This window comes from Pollicipes pollicipes, unplaced genomic scaffold (genome assembly GCF_011947565.3).
Source record: "Pollicipes pollicipes isolate AB1234 unplaced genomic scaffold, Ppol_2.1 Scaffold_6138;HRSCAF=7277_pilon_pilon_pilon, whole genome shotgun sequence".
Classification (NCBI taxonomy): domain Eukaryota; kingdom Metazoa; phylum Arthropoda; class Thecostraca; order Pollicipedomorpha; family Pollicipedidae; genus Pollicipes; species Pollicipes pollicipes.
The window spans coordinates 14,125,180-14,144,157 of record NW_023596818.1 but is presented as its reverse complement, the minus strand read 5'-3'; positions in this window follow the sequence as shown (position 1 = coordinate 14,144,157).

The following is an 18,978-nucleotide window of genomic DNA, read 5'->3' as shown; positions in this document are numbered from 1 at the left end:
GCGCGTGCTCGACACCGTAATTGGTATCACGTCTAGCGTATGGATTCAAGCTCGAGGGGTCCTGTTCTGTGCTATGTGTGTGGTTAGGAACTGTCTGGGCTTCCATTTATGAAAAGCAGACTTCCTCTTAGACTGTTAATCTTCATCATAATTTTACCGTGCACTCTTGACCGCAGTCTCAGGCTCAAAGCAACAATAAATAAGCTGCAAAGCTCACTATATTTCAGCAAACATACCCTCTTTAGGTCAGTTTTTCAAATTCATCTAAAGCAAACTAAATCTCAAAACTCACCTAAACAAGACACATTTTCCGAAATGCAATGAACTTTGCCGCTTTTTTATTGTATTTATTAGAATTTGAGACCACAGTCAAGAGTTCACGGTATAAAGCTGCCTGGGCTTGTTAACTGCAGTTCTTTGATCTTTAGCCCGCTGGTATTTGTAGTGATGTCCTCGATAATTTGAAGAGTTTGCTGCCTTGAGTTCTCTTTTGGAGGTGAAGGGAGAAGGCTCATTCAGAGTAGAGAAAGCGGGGGAAATGCTGAGGTTCATTTAAGCGGCTGCAAAACAAAAAAGCACATACCAAATCTTCGTCAAATCACGTTCAGGCTCAGGCTCATTTTTTCTGTTTAGTCCAAGCCTTTGGAAGGGATGGATTTCTGGGATTAGACACCAGGCTAAGCAGTGCTCGTTGCGTGAACCCTGGTCCTCGCCATCCGATCGTGAAATTCCGGGTCAACAGCAGAATTCGGTGGCGAAAGCTTAACGTGCCGCAATGCTCAGCACGGTCCGCCCTGTCCTCTGACGTTACCTGATTTTTAGCGTGGCGCTGCCACGGACCGAAGGCCGTTCCTGTCAAAGGCAAATGCATTCGTGGATTTAGAAATGACGTTGCATTTTACGATACACACTTTAAAATTGTGTGGCAGAGAATGTAAGGAGCTATACAGTGATGCAAAGTTCAGGGCGAAACATATCGGTATTTGGGCAACAGCAATGTCAACAACTCGCTTTGAGAGCGGGCAATTACGTCGCCATAAGTTGTGTCGTCTGTAAGCTTCCCTTGCACGCTGCGCTGACGCATGGGGCATATGTCAGTACAGCTTTGAAAGGGAATGCCATTAGTTTCATGAAATCCTAATTGTCGTTATCACTTGGTCAGCAGCCCAGGAGATATTGTTCGTCGACTAAAAGGCGTGCTGAGAGAACCGCGGTTTCATGCTGCTCATACTGCTCTTGCAGCAAGTGACGCTAAATGATCCCTCCCACGGCCAAACCTGTTCTTACTGCGCGTATGTCTGTCACTGCATGCGCATCAGTAAGACATAAATGCTAAGGGTCATTCATGACACAAAATTGTGCTGAGCTTGGCTGATGTAGGCCATTTAGATCATATGCACAGTGCCACAGATTTGCAATGCCTTCAATGACTGAGCAACTATTACATGTTCGAAAAGAAACTCGATCAACTGCTTTGTAAGAATGGCTTTGTGAACGCCGCCGATGCTTTTCTATATAGCATCTTGCGAATGTCCTTACCCGTTCACCCCATTAAAGCAACTCTAATCAGACGGAGTTATTATTTTCTCGGCCCGTGGCCTTACTCAACGAAGGACCAACGAAGGTCAAGCGACGCCAAGACACGGCCGCTCGGTATTACGCAGCTGGCAACTCTCAGCAGGTCCGTCTAGACCGTGTTCCCCGAGCCGCATACCCAGACCATGTTTCTTGGGCGCTAACCGACATGGTCCGCTCCCTGTTACCTTGGCCGTCACGTGTCTGACAGCCGAGCAACGGAGCTCAGAGGGCAGCGGAGAGGCGAATGTTGCCGGACAGTATGGTGACGACCTGACCTGGATCAGGGCAGGTGGCGGTGCTAGGGCTCTGTGTCCGGATCCATCTCCACCAAATGTTACCTTTCTGCGGACACCGACACCAGGAGCATCATCAAGCGTTGTTTTAGCTAGCATCTATGTCGTGACCGATCTCCCTTGGCTTTGTGCTAGACGAAATGCAGCTTGCTTAATGTGACGCAGGATGCATGAAGCTTGGCGTCGTCGTGAGAGCTTCGTGCGATGGCACGTGAACCAGGGGAGAAGAGGGTAGGGCCCACTCCCTCCCCCTCCCGTCTTTCAGCGGAACCATGCACTCACCCCTCCAACTCGGATGCAAAGCTAGCATTCGACCTATGACGTTGCATGGTAGCGAATGGAATACAGACAAAAACATTCCTGCCAAGAACTGTGGCCGAACTCCGGCACCACTGGCCTACCTCTGAACTCGTGAGACGCCGCACGAATGTGCTCCTCGTGCTGAGTTGCGTAACATGGCGTATAACTCCATCATATTTACGGTGTCGCGTGAATTCGCGCGTGTCGGTGGGATCCGTCCAGGTGCGGCGGAGTCTGCACACCTTTGTAAAACGCCAGAGTATCCAACACAATAGTGAACCAAAACCTTGCCGGTGATGTCAACGCGGGCCTAATTTTCGCACTGGTAGCACAAGGCATGAAGAAACCTGAAGCCTATCTACCAACCTTTTTGTTCGGTGTAGACAAGCATTTGACAAAGATAGCATGCGAACGAAAAGCTTCTTGCATGGCCTTCCGAGACCAAAATGGTTTTTCAAATGTCTCAGTGAAAGATGCTCAAATAGCAATGTGAGGATGGCTTGTAGACAGTCCGTAAGGCAGCACAATTTCGGTACCGCTGTAACGTGATGCTTAAGTGCAATGCCACGCGCCAGAGGTGATTGGACCGGACTTGGAAATGTCGCCTGTCACAAAACGAGCACAATTGCGTATGTCTGTACTAAGCAGAGCACTCCGAACTTCTGGCTTATGTGGCTAGGCTGTACGATAGTGATGCAGCGGCTTCACCATTGCATCATCGCGTTTCCGGCGTGCGTTGGCACTACTCGTCACATATGCGGACAGTAGTTGGACTGCAACCAGGCTAATGTGTTGAGCGCAAGTTTTGAACATGAATCACGTAATACAGGAATTAGGGCAGTGGTAAAGATGACGGAAATGGGACTGGGAATCGAATAACTTATGAATAGTACCGTAACGGAGCATCTGCATTCAAGTAAAGAATAAGAAACCACGGACAAATATGCAAGGATACCACAGTAAGGGCAAAAAAGGCGTACCTAATAACATTCGTATAACAACCGGACAGGCAGTTGAAGGCCGAAGAGCCAAAGACGAAGTCAATTTTGAAAAAAGCTCAATGAGAAAAGTCATATGTTAAAAAGTCAAAAAATATTTAAGACAAATGACGCAAAATCCAGAGGAATAAAAGCCGAATAAGCAAAAAGTCAAAAGGAACAAAACTCAAATGTATGAATGTCAAAAGGCAACAAGTCGAAAATAATGTTGCCCCGAGTCAGGGGTGCCGAAGACGCTGATCGCGCGGGGCCCCATCCGGACCAAATCTGGGACGCTCCGCACACTCCGCTCTATCACGAGGCTGGTTTGTCTCATTTACATGCAACGCTGGGTCTCTTTTACATTACAGCAGGACCTCTTGCAGACGAGTAAAAACAAGAGAGCCGTTTTGTTGTGTGTGGAGTCAAGGCCGGCAGCAGAAGTGTGTGTGTGTGGGGGGGGGGGAGGGTTACGGCAGGGAGGTGGTTAACCCCTGCCAGCAGGCGGTTAGCAAGAATATGCACTTGCCGCCTCCATTTTTGGGGGAGCGCTTTTACCCAAGCTGAAAGTTTTATGGTTATGCATATTTCATAAAGACTCGAATCAATCGGGCCCTATTTCCGAGCCAAGAGTTCCTTAATGGGTTCAGGCGGCCATTTTCTGCATTAGAAGATCATTTTCCCGGATCAAGAAGCCCCTTTGGAATTAGCATGCACCGCTTCGAAACATGGAGCCTCATTGTGTTTTACGAAAGGTGCTGGCGCGTAGGTCACCTTTGCGAATCAGAGGGTTCCTGTTTCGGATCAGGATTCTCTGATTGGATACAGAAGCCCTTCACTGGATGGATCGGGGACCCCTAATTCATCCCGGAACTCATGATCATTTCACCTTCGGTGAGGCATATAGCCGCGATAGATTATTTCTTAATTGTACCCTCATGCGCAGGTTTCTCTCTACTAACCAAATTCTTAATCAGATACGACAACCACACCTCTTCTGCTCGAACTGGGAATATTGGGGCTTATATCCTCCGACTTAAAAATGTCGGACTGACATTTGTCGCATTTTTTCTTCAAAGCCAATCTGACTTCGTCATTGAGGTGGGGAGCAGCCGTGTCGTATTTTTTGCGTGAGTGATTTATTTAGTTTTACGTAATTGCACGGCCGACGGATTGCAGCCAGCTTGTAAATGGCCTTATTGCTTTTCAAGAGAAAAGCCCCGGCGTGGAGCAGGCCGCGTCAGTATCCGGCTTTACTTAGAAAGAAATAAGGCTGGTTGTGTATATAAATATATATATATATATTATATATATATATATATATGTATATAACTATAGATATAGATAATATAGATATAGATATAGATATAGATATAGATATAGATATATATATATATATATAGATATATATATATATATATATATATATATATATATATATATATATATATATATATATATATATATATATATATATATATATATATATATATTCGTTTTTCACTTAATTAATGTCAATGTTAATTAATTATTATTCGTTTCATAATTAAATTCGTTCCGTAAGTACTATATATATATATATAAGCTGGGTACTTACAGTCAATAAAAAAACACAAATTATTTCAAATCAATCTTTGTCCATACTTATGAAAAGTTATGTCCTTTCCCGTAGCCCAGCTGGCTAGACTAGCAGCACTCCGCTCCGCAAAACCGTGGCGGGGCGGGTTCGAGAGGCGCTCGCCATTTGCCACGACTGGGACGGCCTGCGTTCGGGGGCAGCGACCATGCTTAAGGTCAGTTGACGTCAAAGGGCATGACGGACCGTGCCGAGCATTGCGTTAAACTTTCGTGAAACCAAATATTTCGTTAAACCTTTAGTTAAACGTTAAGCTTTTGCTACTACATTCTGTTGCTATTCTGTAATTGCACCATGGGATGGCAGGGGTCATGGTTCACACAACAAGCACTGCTTAGTGTGAGCTCTGATTTCACAAATCCATCTATTGACAAGGCTCAGGTAAATTCTTTACGCTGTTCATCAGCGAATTAAAAACCGAGCCACATTCAGAGTAAATTGCACCGTTTTTTACGGCTTCACCTTGATTACTAAAACGAGCCTGCGAAACGAGATAATATCTCATGTGCCTGCGAAGCGAGATAATATTTACGAGCGTGAGTAGATATGATTGGTCTAGACCTGATCAAAGTGATGTTGTCCTCTGCGACCCCTAAGAACGGGGTTTTCTTTGCCTCTCTAAACCCCAAACTTACTCGGGAGAAAGCGAAGTTCAGTTTCGCTAAATTAAGGAAGCATGGTAGGTACAAATTGGAGGAATGCGAATAGGTTGCGATAGGGGTTCCTTTGCACCTCTTCCCGCCCCAACTTAGGAGGCCTTTGAAAAGCCACACCCAGGAGACTCTCTCCCCTACCCCATCTGCGAGAAGCTCCCGGCTCGACCGAGATACCCCCTGAAAATTTCTGCCTCCAACTTATAATATATGAAACATATTTGTACAAATCATACGCATGGAGTGTGGGGGTGGAGTTTGATGGAGCTCAAAGCAGATAAGTTAAAAGGTACCACATGACCCAAGCTCATCACACGTCAAGGTGCATAATATCCAGCGGAAGGTCCTTCTAATCCAAAGCTGGGACCGATCCTTTGACCCCAGTGGAGTGCCGATCACAATTGTTTGCCGCTAGACCATGGAAATAGCAGGATTGCATTCTATACAGTTTAATGTCTAGCAACATGCCTGGCTCCCAAATACGATTCAGTTTTCAATTGAAGTGTACTATCGCATTGGGTGACATTGTTAGAACAAAACATTGTGCATTGACACGAACATAAAATCAACATAATTACATCGCCATAATCGTACAGCTATACCATCGACGTATCCAAAATACACTGAAATATCATCGACACAAAAATAAAGAATCACCAAAAAACATCGATCAAAATCATCGATCGACGCAAAATCGTGATAGTTATACAATCATAAATACACATCTATACAATCAGCAAACAAAATTATAATTTAAATCATCGACGACTGGCGACCAGTCTCCAAACCCAGTCTCCACTCTAGTCTCGCAGTCTCCAAACACCGCGGCGACTGGCGACCAGTCTCCAAACCCAGTCTCCATTCCAGTCTCGCATTCTCCAAACACCGCGGCGACTGGCGACCAGCCTCCAAACTCGGTCTCCAGTCCAGTCTCACAGCCTCCAAACACCGCGGCGACTGGCGACCAGCCTCCAAACCCGGTCTCCAGTCCGGTCTCACAGCCTCCAAACACCGCGGCGCTGTCGAGCGACCATAACGTTGGTTATGGAACGACGGAGGAGAACATTAGTGGTCGAACACAGATAAACTGCACTTCCCGTTGATCGTTGGGAAGCCTGCACTGAATAGGATATTGTCCTATTTTGTTGGCGGTGGAAGGTTCGACGGCTGTGCTCACTGAGGCAAACAACGTTTGGTTGGAGTCAGCGAATTATGAGGGGAATTGAGCTTAGTGTTTTGTTTCTTCTTGTAGGGGACAGCAGTGGAACTCTGGACTTGTGGCTTATGCGTACTGGATTCTGAACAGACGCACGTTTAGTGCGGGGAAGCTAAGTTACAGGCCTACGTGTAAGGAATCGCGTGGTTTTAAGGCTAGGAGCAATGCGAGACTTGAAATGTGTCGTGTAACTTTGCCGTGAGCAAGTTCGTTTGTAAGTTTTGTAATATTTTATTCTGTAAATGTTTCAAGCCACGCGAGAGATGTGCACATGCGGCGCGCTAAAGTCGGGTTTAAGAGACAATTTTTTAGTGGTGTAAACCTCCCCTCAGGGCGAAAACCTGCGTACGCCTGGATCGAGACGAGATAGAGTGTCGTGCAGCCCGAAAATTGAAGTCCTATCACGTTTTAGTATGAACAAGTCACCATGACAGTATGGTGTATGTCGGCATTAACAGGTTGTTGCGAAACAATGGATGCAGACGATGAGTGAGTGGAAGAGACGTCCTGTTTCCCGCCGTTTCCGGCCTGAGGCAGTCGGTGGTACAATGTCGTAGTGAGAATCCATGTGCATATATGATGTCCCTGTTGCTTCTGGAGCAGCATGTCCATTGCTCCGAATGCTGCCTTTCGGTTCGTGCTGATTCGTTTGGAAAATACTGAGTCTGAACTTCGGTTTCCATTGGGCCTTTCCCAAACCACGCTCAAGATTGGAGTTTCTCCTCGCTCGTTTGAATTTTCTGATCACTGGATCCCGGTCCTCCTTGACTCTTTTGCAACAACAAAAAAACAGATCATGGATCCTAGTTCTGACTAGACCTTTGCTAAGTTGATCTAGCCAGTTGTCAACTGGATCATATCTCCCACTGTTGGTTTTTTATACCAGCCCGGTATTAAATGATGCAGCCTGGTTCATGTTTAGTAGCGGGGAGAATGTTCAAAGCACCATAATGGGTGTTGCCGACTTTGTGATTTTGCCCCACGGCAGTGGCCATGATTGCTGAAGAGAGGCGGCTGATGATGACACAATCACTGCATTATGTTACCACTCTATAGTCTGCTTAGAGCCCTTTTATGCTATTTTTCTGCCTAAGTTGTTCAATACCGTGTTCATTTTGTAACCCACAGACCTGTACGCCCGGGGCACGATCGCTCAAGACATAGAAATGTGAATCGTGGATTTTTGCTTTCAGACGTGTTCTTCTGAAAGCCTGTTTCAGCGACGCTGATCCCGTAACCCAGTGCCCCAGCTCAGGGACTGGTTATTCACGTTCAGATACAACTCGTCTTGACAAAAGGTCATCAATAAGTTGGTGGATAAAGTAAGTGTGCTCGTGAGAGAAGCCGCCGTCTATCAAAGCATTCCTCTTACTATTATCACTTCTGCGTAAATTTTGAAATCGCTAGCATTACTTCAGTGATCATCACACTCAAGCTGGCTTGTTTCCGTGTCTACTTCGTTCCGTTTGGAGCACATCTGTGCTGCAAGCAAAGCTGAATTCTGGTGCTAAATATGTCCAGTGCTAATTCAGTTGAAATGGTGCACGCATGTCAGTGCATTTTTTGCTGACATAACTTCGCACGGATGCATAACGAGGCTTTCCTTCCGCTTGTTTTTTGAAGATGTCAACATGAGCGGAGAGCGTGACTAACGCGCCATCAAACTGGAGCTATCAATAATCCCGTCAATACACGTCTCATGTATTTGAGCAACTTTCAAAGACGCAACAATAACACGCACATTCTATCTACAACAACATGTGGTAGACCTAAATAAATAGAGCTCCGAACCTTGGCCTTGGCCAGCAGTGACATTTTACTGCCTGTCCGCCTGGCGGCCCAGTGGTCGAAATTCTCACGCTGTTGTTCTTCTGCTGCTGGAGTAAACTTCTCGCTAAATTTATCGGCATAGCTTCAGGAGATGAGGGAGGTGAGGGAGCGCAGCTCGTAGTCAGTTGAGGATATGTCGGCTAGTCCGTGGTTCTACGCGCCTAATCTATCTTATGAGGATGTGTATGGCCTGAGGGGTTCAGGAAGTGAAGATTAACTTGGCAGCGCCTCGATATAAGTATCAGCGGGGGACTGATGCTTAACATCTAGTAGAACGGGTCGAAACACATAGATGCTGTGATGAAAGGCACCGCGCTGGCGGAACGAAATGGTGCGATGCCTTACGTGACGTATGTCAGAAGGAAAAAAATGTAAGGATGCTGTCATATGATCAAGGAGTGTCTGACACTTGACAGACAAAAACTCCCTACATACAGCTGCCAAGGATGTTGTTGGGTGAAAATATTAGTGCCGAAGTACGGCAGCAATCAAGTCCGCAAATCAACAAGTGGTGCGGAAGACGTGGCCTGGAAGCGCCCACAAGAGCGGCAGCAGCAAGAACACAGAAATATCACATCGGCTACAGAGAGTACAAGTGCAGCTGCAGAGCAGTACATTGTACTTACGCACGTCAACATTGTCAACCACTCGGTCCATTGGCCTTCTCAAGGGACTTAAAAAGACGACTTTGATTGGTCGCTTCAGGGAGACTTAACGCGAGGGTAACAGCAAACTTCATGGTTCGTAGTCGTTAATAGACTTGGCTGTAGCTGCTGGGGGCCTGGTAGCTCGACACGATGGGTGCAGTGTAGCCCCCGTTGTAACCATCGCCAAGGCTATAGATTTCGCCGTAGCCGTCCCCATGTCCTCCGCCGTAGGCCTTTCCGTATCTGACGTAGTTGTTAGAACCTCCGCCATAACCCTTGCCACCCCCGCCACCCCTGCCTCCCTTGCCACCCTTGTTTCCCTTGCCCTTGAACAGCGAGAACCAGGGGATGTTGATCGGATAGTAGAGAACTTCTCCCTTGAGCACGGGGAACTTCAGGAGGCTGCTTAGGCCACCGCCACCGAAGATTCCTTTGCCGCCGCCGCCGCCGCCGTAGCCACCTCCCTTGCCCTTGCCTCCCTTGTTCTTCCGGAACAGTGGGATCTCTACCGGGTACAGATTCCCGAATCCCTTGCCTTTGCCCTTTCCGCCGCCGCCGCCGCCGCCGCCGCCAAATGACGACACATACTCGTACTGGTAGCCGCCGTTGGTCCTGTACTGGTTCTGACTATTGCCGTAGCCTACGTCGTAGCCTACGTCGTAGCCTCCGCCGTAGCCTCCTACTCCTCCTCCTCCTCCTCCGCCGCCGCCGCCACTGTAGCTGCCTACGTATCCGTCCGCCACCGCTGTAGCTGTCTGCGTATCCGCTGCCACCGCCGTTGTACTGGTCAACGTAGCCGCCGTCGACGCCGTACTGGTCAACGTATCCGCCACTACCACCGCCGCCGCCGCCGCTGTACTGGCCAACGTAGCCGCCGCCAGCACCGCCGCCGCCGCCGCTGTACTGGTCAACGTAGCCGCCGCCAGCACCGCCGCTGTATCCCTGCACTCCGCCGCTGCTGTAGCTGCTGTAGGAGTCCCCATGGCCACCGTCACCGGCAATGTGGTGACTGCCGCCGTGGTGTCCACCGCCGCCGCCATCAGCGCTGACGAGAGCAGCGAGGGCTGCTATCACGAATACCTGAGGAGGCAGCGGCGGCGTGGTCAAGGACCGGTCTGGCAGTGAACAGGCGCTGTCTCCTCTTTTTGTCTCCCACAGAATACAGGCAACAGCAAGGGGGGCTTCTGAATGATACTGTGGACGTGCTACCCCGGCATTCAATATTGATTGGGCTGGTATTTCTATAGATTTATTGAATACATCATATTATTATAAGTTCAAGCATTGGCTACCAAAACACGCCTTTTGCAAGCCCTTACTGTGCTCGGAATGCATTAGCACATAGCATCTACCACCCATGTGCGCCTAGGAAGCTTTCAGCTTGCGACTCAAACTTTAAGTTGATCTTTTATTTGAAGTTTTTAGACAGCAGCACTTCGTACTTATGGTCTTAGCTTTTCTCTTCACGCAACACCCACCCTGGAATGAGCCACAAGCTTGCAATTGATGGCAGAAAACATGAATACAATGAAGGTAAAAAGCAATAGCCTGGACACCTATGTGACGAGCGTGAAGAACAGCGTCTGCCATTAGGTTTTCCTCGCGCTCAAGCCTCTCTGGAACTTAAATGGCCATAGAGTCACTTCTGCACCCAAGCTGCGGTCTGATGATTTTAAAAATTAATTTTCACCAGTGTGCCCGTTGAGCGCGCCGATGAATGCGTTGAACATTGGATTATAATTTGTATGTCATTAAGTCGGCATGTGTACGAATGAAATGAGCGCAATACAACCTATGCATGCACAAAACAGATAAAAAAACAAGCAAAATCCTCTCAGCACAGTCTCCGCTTCATAAATCGAAGCCATCAGCAGCGCCAACGCAAGCCACGCGCCACGCCGTCAGGCGGCGCCACTGCAGCTGCGCGAGCTCCAGCCGCGATCCGCGCTGACCGCGTGGCGCGCCGGCGAGCACTCCGCCCCACTCCGTCGGCGCCGGGCGCCCGCACTCCTCTCGTCTGCACTCCGGAGCGTCGCGTACCTTCATCGTCGCGCCGCTGCTGACCCCACACGAATGACTGCCGAACGCCGGCCGGTTTGGTTTTATACTGGCTGGAGCGAGTTCGCGAGCGGCGGCTTTCGCGGCTCCGCGCGCCCGCTCCGGTTCCGGTGTTGCGGCCGCCGCGTCTCGCGGCCCGACAGCGGGTCCAGCCTGGGCGCCCCCTGAGCGGCAGCGGGCCGCGGCAGTCCGCCGGGCACCGGAAGCGGGACGCGTCGAGCGGTGGCGATCAGGCGGGATAGGGGAAAGGCGCTTTGTCGTCGAGATTTCGAGAACGATCTTTGGAGCCGTCGTCGGGTCCTGCACTGAGACAACGAGACATGTGACTGGAAAGCTGCCAGGCAGTGGAGGAATATAGCGCTATGTGGGGAACTTGCCTGGATTCATGCATGGCGCTCTCGTGGCTATAACCTTTTTGGATTCATACGCAACATTGTTATGCAGCCCTTACAACACAGCCTTCGCTTTATCATTGCGTTGCATAACACGATAACGGTCCGGCCGTGCTATCTGATTTATAATCTTGAGTCAAACATTCCATGATTCGGACCACTTGGACCGCGGATTCCGGTGTCTGGTGTCCGCGCAACGCGCTTTTAGCGAAGAGGAATCTGATCCCAACGATACAAGAGCAACACATTAATGCGACGTTTTTCGCATGCAATGTATTTGAATACAAAAACAAAATTGCACTTGCACGGCCTCCCAGCAAACATAACGATAGCTGGATAGGCAGAGTAGGTAAAGACTGGTGATCAAATGGGCTTCCAGAGCAGCTGTCTTAGAAATAACACGACAAACGTTTTGACACGTGCTGGAAGTTGACATCAACAAGAAAGTCCCCGAATCTTTGTGTTTCAGGGCATTAGTTGGGTGTTCTCATGTTGCAAACAACTGACTTCGGAATGCCAGGAGGGATGGTCAGACGAGTGAAAAATCAGTGGTGATATTGAGGAAAATCGCCGTTTGAAAGCTGTGCTCATGGTCAGATTTCCTTGCAAAAGTCGATTAATGCTACCCGAGTGCTTGCTCTTTTCAACACACCGGACAAAACATGCTAATTCCAATCCTCGATAGACTTTTTGTGGTACAACCACGCTCAGCTGTGCTCTAAATCGTCCCGTCCCGCGATGTGCTTTAGTCCGTCCCAATAGATCAGCTGGTTAGAGCTCCTGTCTTCCGATTGTCACACCAGCGGCGGGGTGGGTTGGCGTCGTTTTAGACGTTCGTTATTTGTTCCCGACTGGGACAGTCTACGGCAGGCATCACGGCCCTGTTAACGGTCACGTAACGCTGCGGGCAGAATGGACCATGCCGAGCATTGTGGCACGCTAAGTTTTCGCCTCAAATTTCTGCCGTTAGCCCGGAATTTTACGATCAGGTCAGCACTCACCAAGCAAGCACTGCTTAAAGGAACTGCTTCACATTTCTGTGGGGTTTTGAACTGAAATAGCCATCTAGGAAATCCTTCTGTGCTGTACTCAGCATTGTCCTTCTTAACACCTAAAACCTTAAGAATTTTTAGCTACACGCCCGCAAATATATGCAGACTATCCCGTGTAGACTATTTCAAGGTCATCCCGGCACCTGCATCATATGATGCAGCTTGGATGGCTGACTGTCAAACAACTCACAGGCTATCAAACTGTGGGTACTGATCCCACTATCATCAAGCCTAAGCTTCCTGAGAGCATGCAGTGCATGGTTGAACAGCGAGCAAATCAAAGGCACGAACACGCCACGGATGTGCCGAACCCCGGACCCTTCCGCAAATCCGCACAGAAGCGGGGAGGCGCCGACTATGTTACTGGGGCGCAGAGTTGCTAAGTAGGTTAAGCGTCGACTCTCGGGCAACGGCTTTCAACGTCATGTGAAACAAGTAATACTGTCGGCATAGCTGACCAAACTCGATTTTGTGACTTTCAAAATGCTTGGCTGTATGCTGTTCATCTGTTCATATCACAGGTGCATGTGTTCCCGTGTCGGTGGCAAGATTTCTCTTTTTCTATGTTCCGTGCATGTTTATCTACCACGACGTGCCTAGGTGAAACTCACGATGTGGATCTCATGGCAAATACATCATCGTCATCCGGCCTGTCATCCCTGGACCGCATGCCGTAGGTTAGTTGTTATTTGGGCTTCAGGTCGCGTCGACCAGCGCGCTCCCCAAACCGTAGGGTAGGCTTAAGAACCACGTCCACGTGACGAAGCCAGCGAGCCTTCAAAAGCTGAAGACACCGTCAAGATGGGGCGCATCACAATGAGCAATCGACTGGACAATCGACTAAAGCAACAGGTTCAGATGTTGGGCATCCTGGTCCACCAGAAGCCCGTCTGGTACACCTTTTTTTGTCAATTTTGGCGGTTGTGTAAATACTGATGACTACTGCCGTCGCTGATCGTGTTTTTTGTTTCATTTAATTGGCATTGGCATGCCACCAGTTGCTGTTGTGCGACGACTACGCTTGTCACTGTTGAGGGCAACATAGGCTGCTTTTTATCTCTGCTGCCCGGTGCTTCTAACAGTTGTTGCATATTGCAATCAATTGCTCTTAATCCCACCACAGGTGTTACCACGAAAACCTATCAAACATTTGCAGACTGGTTTAGCGTATGACGGAGCTGGTATGACAGAAACATTGGGTATCTACACGGTGGTTCTTGGCAAAAAGTGAACATGATGATAATAATAATGGTGTGCCTAGATACATAATGTACCAAAATTTACAAGGACTTGTCTCTTTTTTTGTCCAGTATTCCCTTTTTGCTCAAATGCATTGAGAGGGCTAGGAGGAACATCGGTGGAGGGTTCAAGTCAGTATTGAAGCCGGGGGACAAGAAAGAGGGGACAAGAAAGCACGCATATAAGGATTGTAGCTCCTGGTTTTATGGTAATGATTTGAAAGTTATAAAGGTAAAGTATTCATAATTTGCTCTAAGCGACATTGTATAAAACCAGAAGTATTAATTCATTTTTATTCCACATAATCGTTCGTCCTGAAATGCTGTATTATGAATTGTAATTTAGTGCATTTTTTCCCGGAACCCATCAGAAGTAAAATAAAAAACCTTATTGGGAATGAGGAAGCGGCTTAAGTGCAAATGTTTTTGCTTTTTTGAAAGCATTAATTGTTTGTTAACAGCGCATTCAAGTCATTCACATGTCATACGTTGACTTCATGACTTTTACGTATTTTCTATCCCACTTCAACGAAAGCGCAATAGCTAGAAATACCATGAGCTGTTCAAATACCCGAATCACATTCTGTCGGTTCATGTGGTTCTCCGCTTCTTTTTCTCTTGTTTCGGCGTTAATCCTGGCCCTGATGACGAGTTGATGGGCCCTTCCCCCCCCCCCCCCCCACAAAACATATCCTAAGCTCTATTGATTTCGGAGCACCGGCGGTTTTTTGAATAATACTGTTCGGCGATCTATGGTCGGCGCGGACGGTGGGCGAAAATAGGCGATGCCGCGGAACGCGCGCGGCAGGCGACACTGCAACATTGATAGAGCCGTGCATCATGAATATAGATGGCTAATACGCATCAAACTAGATGCTTTTGTGATCAATAATTGGTCAAGAAACGAACCTGTTCAGGTTTTGTATCGCTTAAAGGCATGATCTCAGGTATATGAGCATATATTCCTGCGAAGGCTTAATTTTCGAAAAAAAAGTTTAGCTTTGTCCTGGCATAATAGGGTCAATTTTTCACCAAAAACGTGGTAAGGTTACCGATAGCGAGATCTTGTTCAGACCAATTCACTGGTGTATTCTTTGTTTAGCTCCATCGCGCTCAGTTTGGAAACGGCCGGGTCGCATCGACCTCATGCGACCCTCTTCTGTCAATGCTACAAAAGCGATGAATCACGGCGAGGGCTAAAAATTTACGTTTCCAAAGCCAGGGCTAGAGTAGAGAGTAGAGTAGAGTAGAGTAGAGAGCTTAACTGGAATGCTTCTGGGTTAAATTGGCTCAAATGGGAAATTGGTAGCACTGTGTCACTTCGGGTCTGAAAACAAAATTATCACGGGAACAGCATGAGACTTGAAAAGCATTGCGGAAATTTGGAAAATGTTTTCTTTGCAACTCTTGAGTACCTGAGACCTGAAAACCTGAAACTTTGAAAGCGTCACGATGACGGTTGCCCATTTTCCACATCTCTTTAAGCATAGCTTCCCCATTAGTTTTGTTGCGTAAGCGCTGTGCATTTTCGGGTGTTCATGTGAGTAAAATCAAATTTGTTACAGTCACTGCGTATGAGCTTAGCAAAAACGCTCAGGTGTAATAATGGTGCACTTTACGACCAACAAGTCATCTCCTGGAGAATATCGGCGGGGCTTTGGCTACAGGGTAGCACTCACATTGGTACATTGCCGATGCTTTATCAAAAATGACGGCCACGTAACGTTGACAAACTGAAAGCTTCATGCAAAGATCAGTGCTGAGGTGGAGATAGTGCGCGCGCCACGTGTTCCCTTCGATACGTACTGCTCTTGGCTTATGCTTCGATGGCTTTGAAAGCATTGGCAAAGATGACCATTTAAATGCAACAACAAAAGAAAGCCATCTCCGGAGTGACACAGCCCGGCGGACCCGATGTCAGCATCGGCCCGGCTGAACTGGGACCCGATGTCAGCATGGGCCCGGCTGAACTGGACGGCCAGTAGAGTCCAACACCGGCACACGGACGTTCGCGGAACAGAGCCCATGAAACTGACTGAGCTACCGCCCGTGTTAGTCGCGCACGAAGGCGTTGTTCTGTGCAATATCGCTAAGAAATCACTGGACATTAGCTGGATTCCCTGGGTAGCAATCTCTGAGCGCCGGTGCCGGCAGAGGCACGATCCGACCCGGTCTGCTGAACTGGACGGTTAATCGAAACAGGGATGCATGCGGAACAGTGCAGAGCCCAACATTGACTGAGCTGCTGTCCGTGTCAGTCGCGCACGCAGACGTGGCTCTTTGCAATAGTGCTGAGAAATCACTGGGCATTTATTGAAAATATCCAAAAGCTGAGTGTTGGCTTGACTGGCATAACCTGTGGCCGGTGGCAGCGGCCGCGCTTAAGGTTAGATGACATTAGAGAGAAGAACGGACCGTGCCAGACATTGCGGTACGTCAAGCTTTCGCCACTATATTCTGCCGTTGACCTGGAAGTTCAGGGTAGGCTGGCAGACATCAGGACCAATAAAACAAGCAATGCTTATCGTCAACTCTGAGCCCAGGAACCCATCCATTCAAATGGCTGGATTAAATAACAAAATATGCATACAGTAAGAATTACCTTCAGCGGGCGAAACTGTATTGAGTAGGCAAAGGCTTAGAGCTCCGTCGTGGCTGTTTGGGCATAATTAGGCGCCTCAGAAAAACCTAGACGTTTTGTGCAATGCCGGCGTTATGTGTAACTATCGTATAATCATAAATAGTGTGCTCCTAAATGAAAATTGTAGGCGCCGCATTAAACGTTCACGAAACCGTAGGCGTCTTTCTATTTTAGGCGCTTCGTGAAACGCCACGACAGCGTGAAATGTTTCATTACATGCGTGACTGAGCCAAGCGCGTGTTGTTTTTTCCCAGCCACTTTATGTTTTACGTTTTATTGAATGAGCAATACTAACCCTTGTGCTCCCACCTTTAAGAATATACCTAACTAAATGTAGTGCTCGTACGTCTAGTATGAAGTTGTGAGCTGCTTTAAGTTTGTGAACTGACTAATCAAATTGCCCCCCCCCCCACACACACACACATTTACACCCTTCATTAAGCCTAGAGTGTGATGTTGCGCGATTGTCGCAAGCACTAGACCAGCCCTGGTGTTCCTGAAGCCCGCCACATGTACACAACCATAGCCAGGCCTGGCATTCCGCGTATGCTCGACACATGGCCCACGCGCCGCTCTGTCTTTCCGGTCTGACTAGTCCGGCGCTCCTGCCGCCGCTGACCTACAGGAGGATGAGCACACATCTGCTAGGAGAACGTGTATTTTACGGAATGAGCCCAAGCCGTCGCGTCTGATGTCCCAAGGCAGGTCGACGGGAGCCGTAGCTTCCAAATGCAGGTGTAGTGCTTTGCTCGACGTGTTAACACAAAGTGATCGAAAAATCTATGTGAGTCCGATGTCTGAACAAACGGCTGGATGAATGGGATGAAGGATAACTCAGATATAACAGAGAATAAAATTAGGTTACCAAATTCGCCAGTAATTAGGTTTTTAGAACGCGCGATGTTCCCTTAGTGTGTTGATTCAGGACAAAGCGTGTGTCTTGCAATGAATCAAGAGAGCGGAGCGCCGCAGGTCGGACGTCATAAGCCACTGTCGCTTTTCGGCCAGGGAAAATTTTCATGCTATCATTTTCATCCATATTCACCAAAATAGTTTACTAAGACTAAATTATACCCAATACGTGCATTAAGAGCCGATATGGTATGTTAGCACAGCCGGAGCATTTTCATTAACTCTTGTGAGCACCCAGCTCACATTAAATGAGCACCATGCCATGTGTGCCTCGACCAGGCCATAAATTTGCAAGAGACGTTTATGGATGTGATGCCGTACTGAAACGAATGATTTCTCAGATTACAATTAGCAAAGGGACATCGCATCTTTCTTCTGCAGAGGACTAGCTGAAATAAAAATTCCGTTGGTTCTCATTTAAGCAGAAGGAAGGCTTGAGAAGAAATTGCCCTTTTAGTCTCTAATGACGCCATGGCTCCCTACCTTTACTCTAAGAGATAATGTGACGCACATCGTTGAGCAGGCCTTTATGGCGCGTCAGCGACTGCGGCGACCATGTCAGGGCTCTTGGCGCTCAGGGGTCAAGACTATGCCGAAATTCGAGCTCGGGCCGCCCCCGTGGGAACCGAAGGCGCTTACCTCTCGGACATTAACCCCCTTCACCCCAATGACTCAAAATATTTAGATGCCACCTAAGCATTTCAGGTGCGACGATTTTTGGTATCCGGTGCATCCGGACCCAGCTGAGTCTTTGCTGGGTTCGGATGGTGTGCGTCTTGTATATAATGTCGTAAGGTGTGCGCCTTGGAGTTCTCGGCTTTCTTTGAGCTGAGCGGAGTTTGAAGCCTCCTTCCTCTTGAGCTGCACGCACCAGTTAGTCCCAATCACGAATATGTCCTCTGTCGTTTAACTTTTAGAGTTTTATTCTGCATTTGATGACGATGGACGTTCCACTGCCAAAAACTCTATCAAACAACATCAGATATCACTGCCGAATGTGTGCCTGTCTACGGAAAAAAGTCGACTTTTATAAGTGTATTTGCGTTTGTCGCAAAACGCTGAAGTATTCACAGTTGAATCGGAGCATGTATTCGCAGAGGTAAGCACATAATAAAATATGGACCATTCAACAGAGAGCATTCATTTCAACGCATTATTTGACCATGAATACACACAGCACGTGTAAAAATGTAGACAAGAAAAGGAAAACCTCGATCAATCTACGTATCTCAGTATAATGTACGGATCGCAAAAATGTTTACGCAATGTGTCTGTATTTACATAGTCAGACCAATATCAAAGAACAGCCTCAAAAGCATGGCATGGACGGAACCAGTCACGGTCAGTCCTTTTCAGTCCCGCTCAGTCCCTTTCACCCCAGAATAGGCCGCGCAATGGACTGGAGCCCCTGTTCCCACCAAGTGGCGGTCGGGGGACCGGGACGATTTTCGAAGAGGCCCACGCCGCTGGGCAGGGTCGGTCGTGTCACGCGGATAACCGTCTCGCCCAGATTGGGCCCCTGCACAGCGCCCCTCACCGCCAAGGGGCGCTGCCA